Source organism: Chiloscyllium plagiosum, unplaced genomic scaffold (genome assembly GCF_037043375.1).
Source record: "Chiloscyllium plagiosum isolate Xiang-an unplaced genomic scaffold, Cpla_swu_hap1 HiC_scaffold_9, whole genome shotgun sequence".
Taxonomy (NCBI): Eukaryota; Metazoa; Chordata; class Chondrichthyes; order Orectolobiformes; family Hemiscylliidae; genus Chiloscyllium; species Chiloscyllium plagiosum.
Window position 1 is genome coordinate 126925374 of NW_028270147.1, and position 13543 is coordinate 126938916.

At 40.6% G+C, this 13543-nt stretch overlaps 1 pseudogene; it reads right to left on the minus strand.

The window, feature by feature from the left end:
• Positions 1-13543, minus strand: part of LOC122552870 (uncharacterized) — a 1138103-nt pseudogene that overhangs the window by 855374 nt on the left and 269186 nt on the right.

A 13543-nucleotide genomic window follows, 5' to 3' on the forward strand; every position in this document is an offset into this window, starting at 1 on the left:
CAGAAAAGTGCGGAGGAAAAGGTTTGAATTTCAATAGCAATCCTTCAGTTCTAAACTCAGTAATTACACAGTGGAAATAGTCACTAAACCCTTGAGAAATAATCAGGCGTACTTACACTTATTTTGAGAATTGATGGGCAAGGTCGAAAACACTGAGACACCGGAAATTTTAAGAATATCCCCCACAGCTTGATTTTATCACCCACAAATATATTAACAATTTATCAAGATATTCCTCACAACAGTCTTTTGGGAAAGTGTCCTTGGTAAAGGGAAACACTCAGGGTAATTTCTGAAAATGTTGACGTGCAAAATGTGCCCAAATAAAGTGGAGTTGTATTTTGACATTTGTGACGGAAACAATCACAATCCGACATTTATGTTAAAATATGGGAATTTAATATGCTCTGGGATTATTCATCAAACAATCACATCAATGCTTCAAGACAAATAACACATCTCCAATTCTTAAAATAAAAATCCATCCCAAAACTGGCTCAAAATTAATACTTACAGGTCGAGGACAAGGATCTTGAGATAGTACTTCCTCTTTATCATCCACACTGTCATCTCTTTCAGATGTCTCCAATTGGATGACAGTCTTCTGTTCCTCCTCAAGATCCTTGGAAGGTGATCTGGGTGAGGATTCAACATTCAATTTGAACTTTAATCCTTGATTACTAAACTGGATCTTCTCAGCTCTTCTCTTCTCTAATATCCCAAGTTGCCAGCATTTAGCCCATATCCTTCTCAACCCTTCCTATTCATATATCCAACTCAAAGCCTTTTATAAGTTAAACATTGTAATTGTATCTCTCCCTACCACTCTGGCAGCTCATTCCATGTATGCAGCATGCTCAGCCTGAAAATGTTAATCCTCAGGCCCTTTTTAGATCTTCCCCTCTCACCTTAAACCTATGCCCTCTAGTTTTGGACTCCAAAAACCTGGGAAAAAGATCTCGGCTATTCACCCAATCCAACCCCCTCTACAAAAATCCTTCAGCCTCCAATCATCCAGGGAAAAAATGCTTCAACCTATTCAGCCTATTCCTGTAACTCAGTCCCAGCAACATCCTTGTAAATCTTTTCTGCACACTCTCAAGTTTAACATTCTTCCTGTAGAAAGGCAATCAGAACTGTGTGCAGTATTCTAGAAATGGCCTCACCAATGTCCTGTACAGCTGCAACGTAATGCCTCAAGCCCGACAGTCAATGTTCTGACCAATGAAGGCAAGCACGCCAAATGTCTCCTTCACCACTCTTTCTACCTGCAACTCCACTTTCAAGGAACAATGCACCTGCATCCCGAGGTCTCTTTGTTCAGCAACACACCCAGGGCCCGACCATTAACTGTATAAGCTAGTGACCGGATAGAGAACTTAAAAAATAAAATTTGATAGAGAACTTTAAAAATGAAGCAGCCCAAACTGCATGGAGGGAGAATGTCTTCACTTGTGAGGCTGACCTGGACAGGAAGTTAACATTAATGAATCGAATCAGAAATTCAAAACAAAACTTTCTTCCTTGGAAAGGGAACAACATGACAACTAGTACTGGGAATGCTGAAGTTCAATAGCATGAATATGTTTCGGGGAAATTGGATAAGTACCGAAGGAGGAAACATACAGAAGGACGCACTGATGGGATGAAACAAAGTGGGAGTAGACTTGCACGGAGACGAAATAACTGCACACATCTGTTGGGCCAAAAGGCACATTTCTTTGATGTAAAGTCACTGCAAAATGTACTGGTCTCCTTAACAAAAGAACAATTCAATTACCAACTAATTTGGACAAAAGGGGTCCCTCTAGGGTATAAAAGAGAAATACAAGAGGTATCCCTTCATAAGGTTACGCAATTAACATCCATTACTGAAAGTACCTCTGCAGAGAGCACGGTTTAACCTTTGCCTTCTCAGTTTCAGTGGCGCACAGAGTTTTATTTTATGGTTTGGTGGAGTTTGAGCTGCCAACATCAAGATCTCCACTGAGTTCAGCTTGGGCCTTTGCAATAAACTCATCATAGAACTGAAAGAAACATGGAGAGAAGGTGAAATCAAACATTGGGATGATAAGAAGTACACATGACACTACTTTGGTAAGTGCATAAGACAAAATCTTTTTTGAATGAACAAATCTAATTTTAGCAATCTGTAAAACCAGTTAACCACAAAATTGAGAAAGATTAACAGGGAGACCAAGAAGCCCAGTGGATTGAATGCGATCAAAACAAGTTTGTTTATTCCTCTCAAGCCACTGCACACACCATTCAACATTACAACAACCTATTTATGCAGCACTTAACAAGTAATAGGCCCCAAAACTGTTTTAATAAAGAATACTGGGACATTGCTCAGGAAGAAGTATAAGGACAGAATACCCAAGACACCATTGGAAAAAGGAAGGTCTTGAAAGTCGGATGAGATGAGGATATGAAGAGGAATTTGGGATAAAAGGTTTGAATGAAAGTTTGGAAGAATATAAAAACTCTTATTAACGGCAGAGAAAAAAAAAATCAAACAGAAAAAGCGACCTTGCTCAACCACTTTTCCTTAAGATGGCAAGAATAAAAGTCAACAGCCCCCAACAATTTTTAGTTCAAGGAAATGGATGCTGATTTGGTTTTGAGAACGCAGTATGCAACATGTGAAATGCTCTGAACTCAACCTCTGCAAGGTCACATGTTACAACCATCCCCAACTGAAACCTGCAGGGCAGTGGAGGGTACAATCTCACCTCTAGCTGTTTGATGAGGCTGGCCTCTTGTGCTTTCAACCGCTCCTGTTGACGTTCCTCCTGCTCTTTCTTCAGCTTGTCCACAATGGACTTGCGCTTCTTAAGTTCGTCCTTCAGTGCATGGATCCTGACCTCAATATCACTCTGGTCTGACGTAGTTTCTGTTGAAGATCCACCCAATGGATGTTAACAGGTCTCCTTACAATCAAATTCAACTTGGACACTAACATTAGCGGATAAGACATATATGCAAACCTGCATAACTCTTGGTGACACTTCTCACAACCTGTTCACACTTTAATCAAACCTGCTGAACCACTGACAAAGCCTCATGCAATGGACACGTTGACCACTTGGGGGCCACAGTGTCACCAAACACATCAACTCCTCAGACCTACAGTATCACCGTACACACCGGCCGATCACACAGCAGGACTATCTGGGCAGTCAGTAACGGTGAGCATGGTTAGAACCATATTGAGGCAAAAGCCAAAATGAGAAGCTGGAGACTAAAAGCTTGCAAAAGATGTGCATTTGAAAGACAGGAGAGGAATGGGCTTTGGAGATGAATTCTGCAATTAGGCTACTATACATGGCCATTATTTAAGTTAACTCTGGAAGGGATGCAACAGTCAGAAAAATTAAGACCACAAGAGGTTGAAGGATGATGTTAGACTAAAAGTCACAAAGAGAGACAGGGATTCATCGTGAAGGGCTTTAACTGTGAAAATTAGATTGGAGATGTTGAAAAATTGGGAGGCAAAGTTCAATTAAGGACAGTCTGATAATTTTCAGATAAGCGTTCTTTCCAGACTTTTGGAAGTGCTCACATTTATGGAGTATTCAGAAATCTGACCAGAAGACTTGGAATGGTCAAGTCTCTGGGTGAGAGTTGTGGATGATGAGGCAGGAGGCATGTAACTTTCCAGAGACAGGTTTGTGATGAGTAAATGCTGGATTTACTCAACGCTGGAACATGCTGCTGAGATATAAAGGGTGTGGACCAGCTGAGGATAGCAAATGAGAGGCTGGAGTGGCAAAGGGATACAGCTGGAGAGTCAGAAACAGGCAAACCTGTTGGAATTGACTTTTCTTTGTTGAATACTTCAGTGGTGTGCAATTTTTTCTGAAAGGCTGGTGACATTCCTTCTCCAATTTAGACAGGTGTAACATGACCAAAGTTACAGACCAATGAAATCAAACTTGCACAGGCATTCAGCTCTTACTGTTTCAACTTCAGAGATTCCAAAGGAAACTGACAGAAAGAGATATTAACAGACAATCTACTACACCGATGCTGAATTAACTCTGGGCTGTCGGCCTCAATTACAGTGACAATACAGTAATAAGCAAAACTAGAGGGAAAACCTCCTGTGACAGAACTCATGTCATCATCCCACCATGCAAGGTGGTGGAACTTGAATTCAATAAAATAAAAAGTCTGGAATTAAGATTCAAATGATAACCATAAATTCATTGTCGATTGTCAGAAAAATCCCATCTGATTCATTAATGTTCTTTCGGGAAGGAAAGTGCCATCTTTACCTGGTCTGGTCTCTATGTGACTCCAGACCCACAGCAATGTGGTTAACTCTTAACTGTTCCACGGACAATCATGGATGGGCAATAAATACTGGCCACCCAGCAATGCCCACATCCCACAAGTGAATTAAAACAAAATTCCCTTAATAAATCCTACAGGAAGGCCATTTCAGGTGTTATTTTCACTTTCACACAAGACAAAGTCTCAAGAATCACCATCCCTCGGTGTTGTGCTATACTCTCAGCCAAGCAACATTTTTAAACAAAAATTAATACACATCGCGTTTGAGTTTCGAAGCACATCAAATAATTTGAAGAACCTCTGTGAAGCTTGGTCATGTTTGAAATTTCCTACCTGACTGTGTCTCAGAAACAGTTTCATCAGACCAGCTGCCAGATGCTTGGTGGGATTTTAGAATAGGTCTGTCATGCACACGGATGCTGGAGCTGATTTTCTGGCCATCTTGCTTCGATGTACTCTCAGTCACTTTTGAGGAAGGAGACTGAAAAACCAGAGAAGAAAGCAAACATTAGTTCCAGTCTGACATTATTTTCCAAGTTTATGAAAAAGGAAGAAGGTGGGATAAGCCAGGAGATTGATTGTCAGCCTCCCTCTGGGTGTCACGATGTCTCAGTGGTTAGCACTGCTACCTCTGAGCACTATGTATCTGGGGACAAATTCCTCTCTTGAGCAACTGTGTGTGTGGAGTTTGCACATTTTCCCTGTGTCTGCATGGGTTTCCTCTCGTTCCAGTTTCCTTCCACAGTCCAAAGACGTGTGGTTAGGTTGATTAAGTGACACCACCACTAGGCCATCTAGAATTATGGGAAGATTGAACAATCTCTCTTCCCAAGTTCTAGAATTCTCCTTGCTCCATAATTAATAGCACAGCTTTTAAGGTAAAGCCTTTGTTGCCCTTTGAACCTGCTTTTACAAATCACCATCCTTCATAGCACCAGGCCTGCTCCCACTCAAATTACAATTGCTGCTGGTACGCTTAATCTAAAATTTAAAAAATACACTGCCACACACATACCCGCCAACACAATTCTACCTGTCATCTTTAAACCATTCCTGCTTCTTATCAAACCTCCTCACAGCTTCCTTAACTTTTCCAAAACACTCATCATTCTTCTTATTTTACAATATTCTGATTTTCAACACCACATGCTCTTGGTACATAATCAAATTATTAAATGAACACCGAAAATAAAAGTGCCCCCAGAAGCAAACCCAGAAACCACGACTTTCTTGAACCACTCTGGAACTTCCCCAAATCCTTTTCTATATTTCCACCCTTCTATCTGTTTAAATCCCGTTTGCTACCCCTGCCTTAATTCCTTGCCAATTAATCTTATGCATGACACCCATCATATCTCCACATCTGAAAGTTGAGGTTTTTTAAACATAGTCATCACTTTTGAAATCTGTTCTGATGCTTTATTTCACAGTTACCCTGTTTTCTTCCCATTTTATCTTTAAAAACTTGCATTTATAACAGAGCTTTCATATGATAAAACAAACCAAGTAGCTTCACAGACATAGAATAAAACATGATACTGAGCCTCAGAGATCCAAGGGCAGATGTGAAATCTGTCATACAGTTCAAGTGCCTTGAAGGAGGAAAGTGACATAGAAAGAAGTAAAGTTCAGGGAGAGAATTAAAGAGGTCACTGTCTTAGTAACTGAAGGCTTTTCCATTAATGGAGCAATTAAAATTGAAATTCTCAAAGATTTAATTAAAGGAATACAAATAGCTTGCCTGCAATGTATAATCATGTAAATTAATTTAAATGATGCAAAGACTGGTTCTGGTATTATCCTTCACCAACCGGCTTTCTGGAATAGAACAAGTAGTATAATACAATCGTCAAGTCTGGAAGTAAGACAGACATTGATGAGGCTCCTGCAGTGGAAGAACGGAGGTGGGGCAGAGACAGATAATCGGAGATTCCATAAAGTGCCGAAGCAGGTCATTTGGCCTTTTAAGTCCACATCAACCCTCCGAGGACCAGCCCACCCAGAGCCCCCTCCCCTCCAGCTGGATTTCCCATTGCTGATCCACCGAGCCCGCACATATTTCACATGCCTTCACAAAATTCCTATTCTTTCCCACATTACATTTCTCATTCCCCCTCAGAATTCCCATTCTCTGCCACTCCTGTTTCCCATTCCCCTCAGAATTCCCTTTCCCCCAACACCTATATTTTCCATTCATTCTCAGAACTCCCATTCCCTCAGATCTCCCACCCACCTCCCCACACTGTTTCCCATTCTCTCCACTTCTTGTTTCCCTGGGACTGATTTTGAGCGAAGCCAAGGATTTTCTATTCTCTGCAGCCTTATATGACATTCTTTACTCATTAGAAACAGTTTTTGTAGAAAAAACAATGCAAAACATCTTTTACCATTTTCCTGTGTGTTGCGACAAAATCCTGGGAATAAACATCATCTATGAAAATACGATGGTCAGGACTGGTGGTCATCCGAAGGGCTGCTGATGGTGATTCCAGAGTCTGAGCAGGTGAACATCTAACCTCCTCAGGAATTGAACTGTCACGGTGGGGCTGGGAGCAAGGTGGTGCAGGACATTCTTCCTCACTGCCTGTGTCTAGAGAAAATAACAATACTTAGAACATTTATACTGCAATGGGTTAACAGTGCTTAAAGTGAGATGCACAATTCAGTATGTCTGGCTTACATGTCCGTCCTCCTTTCAATGTATTCTTTATTTCAGATGCATGTAATAATATCATAAGGAGAGTAGGTTAGAAACAGTTAACCAGATAAGGTTAAGTTTGCACAGGTCACTGATGAAAAGCGCCTTGAGCTAATTCAGATTCTATCAGACAAATCTGCTAATCGTCAAAATACTCCAATACAACATTCTGCGCAGTACTGCAGTTACAGTTTCATGCTGCTGCTAATGGTGAGGAATGAAATTAATTATCAATATTGCAAAGAAAATTAGATTTTTCCGTGTTAACAAAGTGGCCACATAGCCTTGTGTAAACAACGTCCAAGCTCTCACACTGATTACAACTTTTGCTGCTTCTCAACTCTGCAAGTGATATGTAACCACCAGCAGTGAAAGGAATTCAAATCTGAAACTTCAACCTCCCTCGAGAGGGTGAGTGGGAAACTACACTGGGCTATTGTGTCAAGGTACCATTGAGAAAGATGATAATTCCAACATCTGACCTATGCTGAATAAATGGATGACAGCAGTTGCTTGGGAAATGTGATTTCCTTGAATGAATGAGACAGGCAAAATAAAAGGCCAGGTTTACACCTTGCTTCTTCTGCATTAATCCAGACTGATGACATTTATACATCAATACATCACCTCACATGTGCCATGACAATCAGCGATACCAAAGTGCACTTGAAAGTAGTCAGAACCACAGTAAATGCATTACTGTCTCGAAGAGAAAACAAACAAACAAGAAACAGAGGCTAACATTACCTTTCGATTCAGGAATCTTCTCGCTTGCCTCTCTCTTTGCCATGTTTGGTTTGAGCTCCCTGTCCCAAGCAGCCAGAGCCTGTTTTTCCATTTGCTGGATCACAGCTTCCTCAGCATCGAGCCGCCGCTTCCACTCCAGCAGCTCCTCTGCATGTCGTCGCCGATGCATCAGTTTCTGCTCCCGTTTAGTGAGGAACCTGATGGACATGCAAGCAGGACAGGGGAGAGAGAAAGAAAGTGTCAGCTAGCTGCTGATATTCATTTCTAAAATCGGACATTAACCTGCAGCTCAAAAAGTATAATTCTTACTTTTTAAATTCAACACTGTTTGGGTTATAGTTTCACAACACAAACAAAATTCAGGGCAAGGTCTCCTTGTAGACCTCACACAGCGTAGAACATTGCAGCACTACTGCATGTAAATAGGCTCAGAGCAGTTAATCAACACATTCAAAAGGATTTCCTCCAAGTTTGCTGATGCAATATTAGTCAAAACCATCAACATCAATGTGCAATGCTGCTCTGAAAAAAAACTTCAGTCTGACACAGATTTCCCCACCCCACTGCAATTGGTAACCTGGCCCAGCCCAGGGATTGGTACTGGGACATTAGTGAACTGTGATCTCAAAGGAAGCGAGCAAACAAAATTCTGATAGCCTGGTCCTCAAGTTTAGTAAGAGTTTGAGACAAGTCAGATGCTATGCCTTCTTGCATTTAGCTCAATTGCATTTCCTATTTACAGTACAGTGTTTTGCAAAGTGTAAAGAATTATGTGTTTTTTTGCCACGGTGGGGGATTTTTTTCCTAGTTTATCACAGTTGCTGCCTCTCGCTCCCCAAGTCAAATTATTAGCATCTGTAACAAAACAAAGAACTGAAGATGCTGAACATCTGAACCAAAGAAACAAAGTGCTGGAGAAACTCAGCAGGTCTGACAGCATCTGTGAAGAGAAAGAAAGGTTAAGTTCACTAACTCTTCGAATGAATGGACAACAGGTCACTGGACTTGAAACATATAACGTCTTTTTCACTTCACTGATGCTGCTGGACCTGAGTTTCGTCAGCACTGCATTTTCCATATTGAACTTTATTTATAAAACAGATCAGAAAAATACTAACCTGTAAAAGTGAAACAAAAGCGTAAACTTGAGCGTAGTTTTCACACTTGAGTTACACAAGGTCACCTCAGTTTAAAAACAAGATTTAACTCAGATTTAACTTTAATTCCATCTCAAAATGAGCCAAGTTACACCAGTAATAAAGCTCACCCACCCAATTAGGCACTTCAGCACAACATCCTGCAGTGTTGGACACAGCCACCTTTATCAAAGAATGATCACATGTCACAAAATTGTCAGCCAAGAGCATGTCTCTTTAAAGGCGCTGAAAACAAACTCTCAATTTTTACGAGGTTTTTTGATCATACTTAATTGAACACTTAAATCTCAGAGAAAAATCTTTGCTTTTTAAAAAATGTTTGTGGGACACATCCCACATCTTGCTCAAGGTTCGGTTTGGTCTGATCCATAGAGACAAAGGTCAAGCAAGCATCACACATTCCCTTCACTTCTACAAAGGGCTGGCATCACATTTCTTCAGGATTTAAAGAATTTTGGAAATTGTTTGTAAAATCAATGATCACACTGAAGAAGTGGACAATAAATGTATGCAATAAGAGTGAAGCCTGCGACAGCAGATTTTTCTTTGGAGGGCAGTGTGCCCGCTTTCCAAATTCTGGGAGCAGATACATTTACAAGCTATATTGGCGTACAGTCAAGTTCCTTACTGAACAGTGACAGGATTGGACAGAGTCGGCATAGATTTGAAAGAGGGGATTCATACTTAGCAAATCTACTGAAATTTTGAGGACCTAACTAGTAGAATTGATAAGGGGCAACCAGTGGATGTTACTTTGACTTCAGAATGCTTTTGATCAGGTCCTACATAAGAAATTAGCATATAATGTGTGAGAATGGGAGGGGGGGGTGTATTTGCATGGACAGAGAACTAGTTGGCAGACAGGAAACAAAGAGCTGGAATAAACAGGCCATTTTCTGAGTGGCAGCCAGTGACCAGTGAGGTACTACAGGGATCAGTGGTTCAAACCCAGTTATTCACAATATATACAATATATATGAATGACTTCGATGAGGGAACTATTCCTATTTCTCAGTTTGCGGGTGATACAAAGCTGGGTGGAAGGGTAAACAGTGAGGAGGATACAGAGATGCTTCAAGTGTGATTTACTTAAGTTAAGTGTTTGGGAAAATGCATGGTAGATGAAAGATAATTTTGATAAATGTGAGATTTTTGGTTGCAAAAAGAGACAGCGAGATTATCTGACTAGATTAGGAAAGGGAGAATTACAACAAAGGGTGTCTTTGTACACCAGTTACTGAGAGTAAGCATGCAGGTGCAGCAGGCAAATGGTATGTTGGCCTTCATGGTGGGGTAGGCCAGAACCAGTGGTCAGAGCCTAATGGATATAGGTTAGGCTATTCAGAACTGAGAGGAGGAGAAATTTCTTCATCCAGATAGTGTTGAACCAACAAAATTCTCTGCCACAAAATGTATTTCAGGACAAAACATTGAATATTTTCAAGGGTTAGATATAGTTCTTAGGGCTAAAGAGATCAAATGGTATGGGGAGAAAGTGGGACCAGGGTATGGAGTTGGATGATCAGTCATGGTCATACTGAATAACAGAGCAGGCTCAAGGGGCTTACTATTACTCTTGCTTTTCATGTTACAAACAGGAAAAATGTACAAATACTTCTAGAACATGTTAATTGCTTACCTGGATCACAAAAGAAAAAGCTTATTCTTTTTTACAGCCTCTTTAAAGGTTTACACAAGCATAATTATTACAAAGTTCCAGTGGTATTTAATTCACCCTGGGAGAACGTGCTAGTTTCTATTAGCTTTCCAATATTACAACATTCACACAACAAACATAATTCACACTTCAAATTCTGCAATATCTTTCAATGATTTCACTAATTCTGGGTGAATTTCTTTCAGAAATGTAGTACAGCCTACATGTTATCTAAACGTTCACATCACATTGTACAAGACAAAGAGATCTTCAATTAAACTGGATTATCACAAAATACTATTCCATTGCTGCAAAATGACAAAGCTTTTTCCTCTCTCATGACTAATTAATGAATAAATATTCAGTTAGATGCAGCGTTCTAACGAAAATACTATTTAGAACAGATAAGGTTTATAGCACAGTTTCTGGAGATTGTGTACACAGCTGCACTGGACACAAGGGGTATATTTGTGTTACTTGCTTTCATTGAAGATGGTTAAGGAATAAGAGTGGTGCCAATGAAACCAGAATTTGTTGCTCATTCCCAATTGCCCTTAAGTGGTGGTATGCTGCCCTCTTGAAGGTACACCCACAGTGCTGTCAGGATGTGTTCCAAGTTTAGCGATATAATTCCAATTCAAAAATGTTATGCAGCTTGGAAGGGATTTGGGAGGTGGTAGCATTAGTAAGGGAGCAGTAGCTACCATTGTCTTTAGATGGCACAGATCATGGGTTTGGAAGGTGCTGTGAAAACAGCCTTGGTTAGTTGCTGTCATGCATCTCATATCTGGTACACACTGCTGCAAATGTGTGCCATTGAGGAGGAAATCAATGGGTGGGGTGTCAACCAAGTGGGCTGCTTTGCTCAGGACAATGTCAAGCATTTTCCTTGCTGTTGGAGCAATACTCATGCAAGCACATGGAGAGTATTCCATCACACTCCCAAAAAGTGCCTCTCAGGCTTTGGTCAGTTATTCTTTGCAGAACACCCAGCTGCTGGGCTGCTCTTGCAGCCAGAGTATTTATGTGGCTGATCCGGTTAAAATGCCAGGTAAGTTACCCTGCCATCAACGCCAAGTCCTTTTCTCTTGAAAAGTGAACAGGAAGAAGATGGTAGATTAACCCCACAACAGATCCTGTACGGTAGAAATACCAACAGTCAACTTGCAAAAACAAAGTAAAAAGAGGGACATGTGATTGTCTTTTCTGTGGGAGTCTACGAAGGAGCTGCAGAAAAGTATTAAAGTAACAAACTTAATTGTGAATGCAGTTTAAAACAAAATAAAAAGGGGAAATCAAGTAGCTCTGAAGCAAGATTAAATTCAAATTAGAAATCAATACAGAATTCCTGCCACTGCTAAAATCATCCAAAATGCTCCTGAGTTTGTCCAGTTGCTACTAAATGCAGCACTGAGCCCTGAATATTATTTCTTATTGGTACTTTCAATTTTAAACAAAGATTTGAGATCTGACAGCACTATTAAACTGACAGGCGTTTTAACAAAAGTAGCTGCATGTAGTTGGAGATACTACTCTGACGGTTACATACAAATTAAGTTTTCACATCCATAAGAATACCTCAAATGTTCACCAAAGACACATTTGCACTCTTAAAGATGCACTGCTATCTGAAAATTCAACCTTGCAACTCAAATTTCAGATTTCTTAAAGCTACATTTATCAAGATTAGTGGGCTGTTAACTCTGCCAAACTATTTTGCGAAAGTCCAACTCAACGTTAAAAAGGTCAATCTTTGTTGCATCCTGTTAGCATGAGCAGCTCAAGATTGTTTGTGTAACTTCAACTTGTTGCTTTCACAGTAACACCCCTTTAAAAGCATGTTCCAGATTAATTATAAAGTCTGTAGTATATTGCCAACTAGCAGCTTTCTGCATCTATGTGAAGCCACAACTAAGCCAAAGGGATGCACATTTCTCTACACAATTCCTTTCTCTTGGCCCTCCACCATCCCCCACATCATCCACATGCATGTGACGAAACAGAGCATGCTCGATCAGTGAGAAGCAGAGGTTGCACAGTACCTGACCAGCTGGTTGCAGATGTACACCTGGAATTTGGGATGTACGTTGAGAAAACACACAGAGAAGCCCAGTGATGAGACGTAAAGACAGAGAAGTAGTGGTGACAGGAGAGCAATGTTTACAACAAAAGGAGCAAAACAAGAAAAACAAAACAGCTGAGTATCACCCCAAAATTGCTTTATCTTTAGATACTCAAGAAAACCTCACATTATTAAGGAGAAATTCCAAATATTCCATCAAAACATGTGTAGCCAACCTCCCGACACCTCTGCCTCAACACAACCCCTTCTGCTCGGATTCATTAACTTCAAATGGCAACAGAGCTCATCAAATCCAACCCCAGCTCCATTTCTCTTTCTGACTTAGATAGTGGGAGAATCTCAAGCACTGCCTTCCTAACAGTCCATCCACAGCTTACAAACCCATCTGATGCTTGTTTAATGTTTTCATTATTGCTCTGCCACCAACTCTGGCAGCTCATTCCATACGTGTGAAAAAATTGCCCCTGAGGTAACTTTTAAATTTTTCCTTTCTTACTTATGCTCTCTAGTTTTCAACTCCGCTAACCTGGGAAAAGGATCACGGCTATTCACCCTATCCATGCCCCGCATGATTTTATAAACTTTTAAGGTTACCCTTCAGTCTCTCCCCATAGCTCAAACCTTCAACCCGAGCAACATCCTTGTAAATCTTTTCTGAATCCTTTCAAGTTTCACAACACACCAGCACTGAATGCATTATTCCAAAAGTGGCCTCACCAATGTCCTGTACAATCATAACAGGACATCCCAACTCTTATACTCAATGCACTGACCAATAAAGGCAAGCACACCAAACGGTTTCTTCACGACCCTGTCTGACTGAAACTCCGTCTTCAAGGAACTAGGAACCTGCACCCCAAGGTCTCCTTGATCAGCAACACTGCCCAGGACCTTCCCATTAA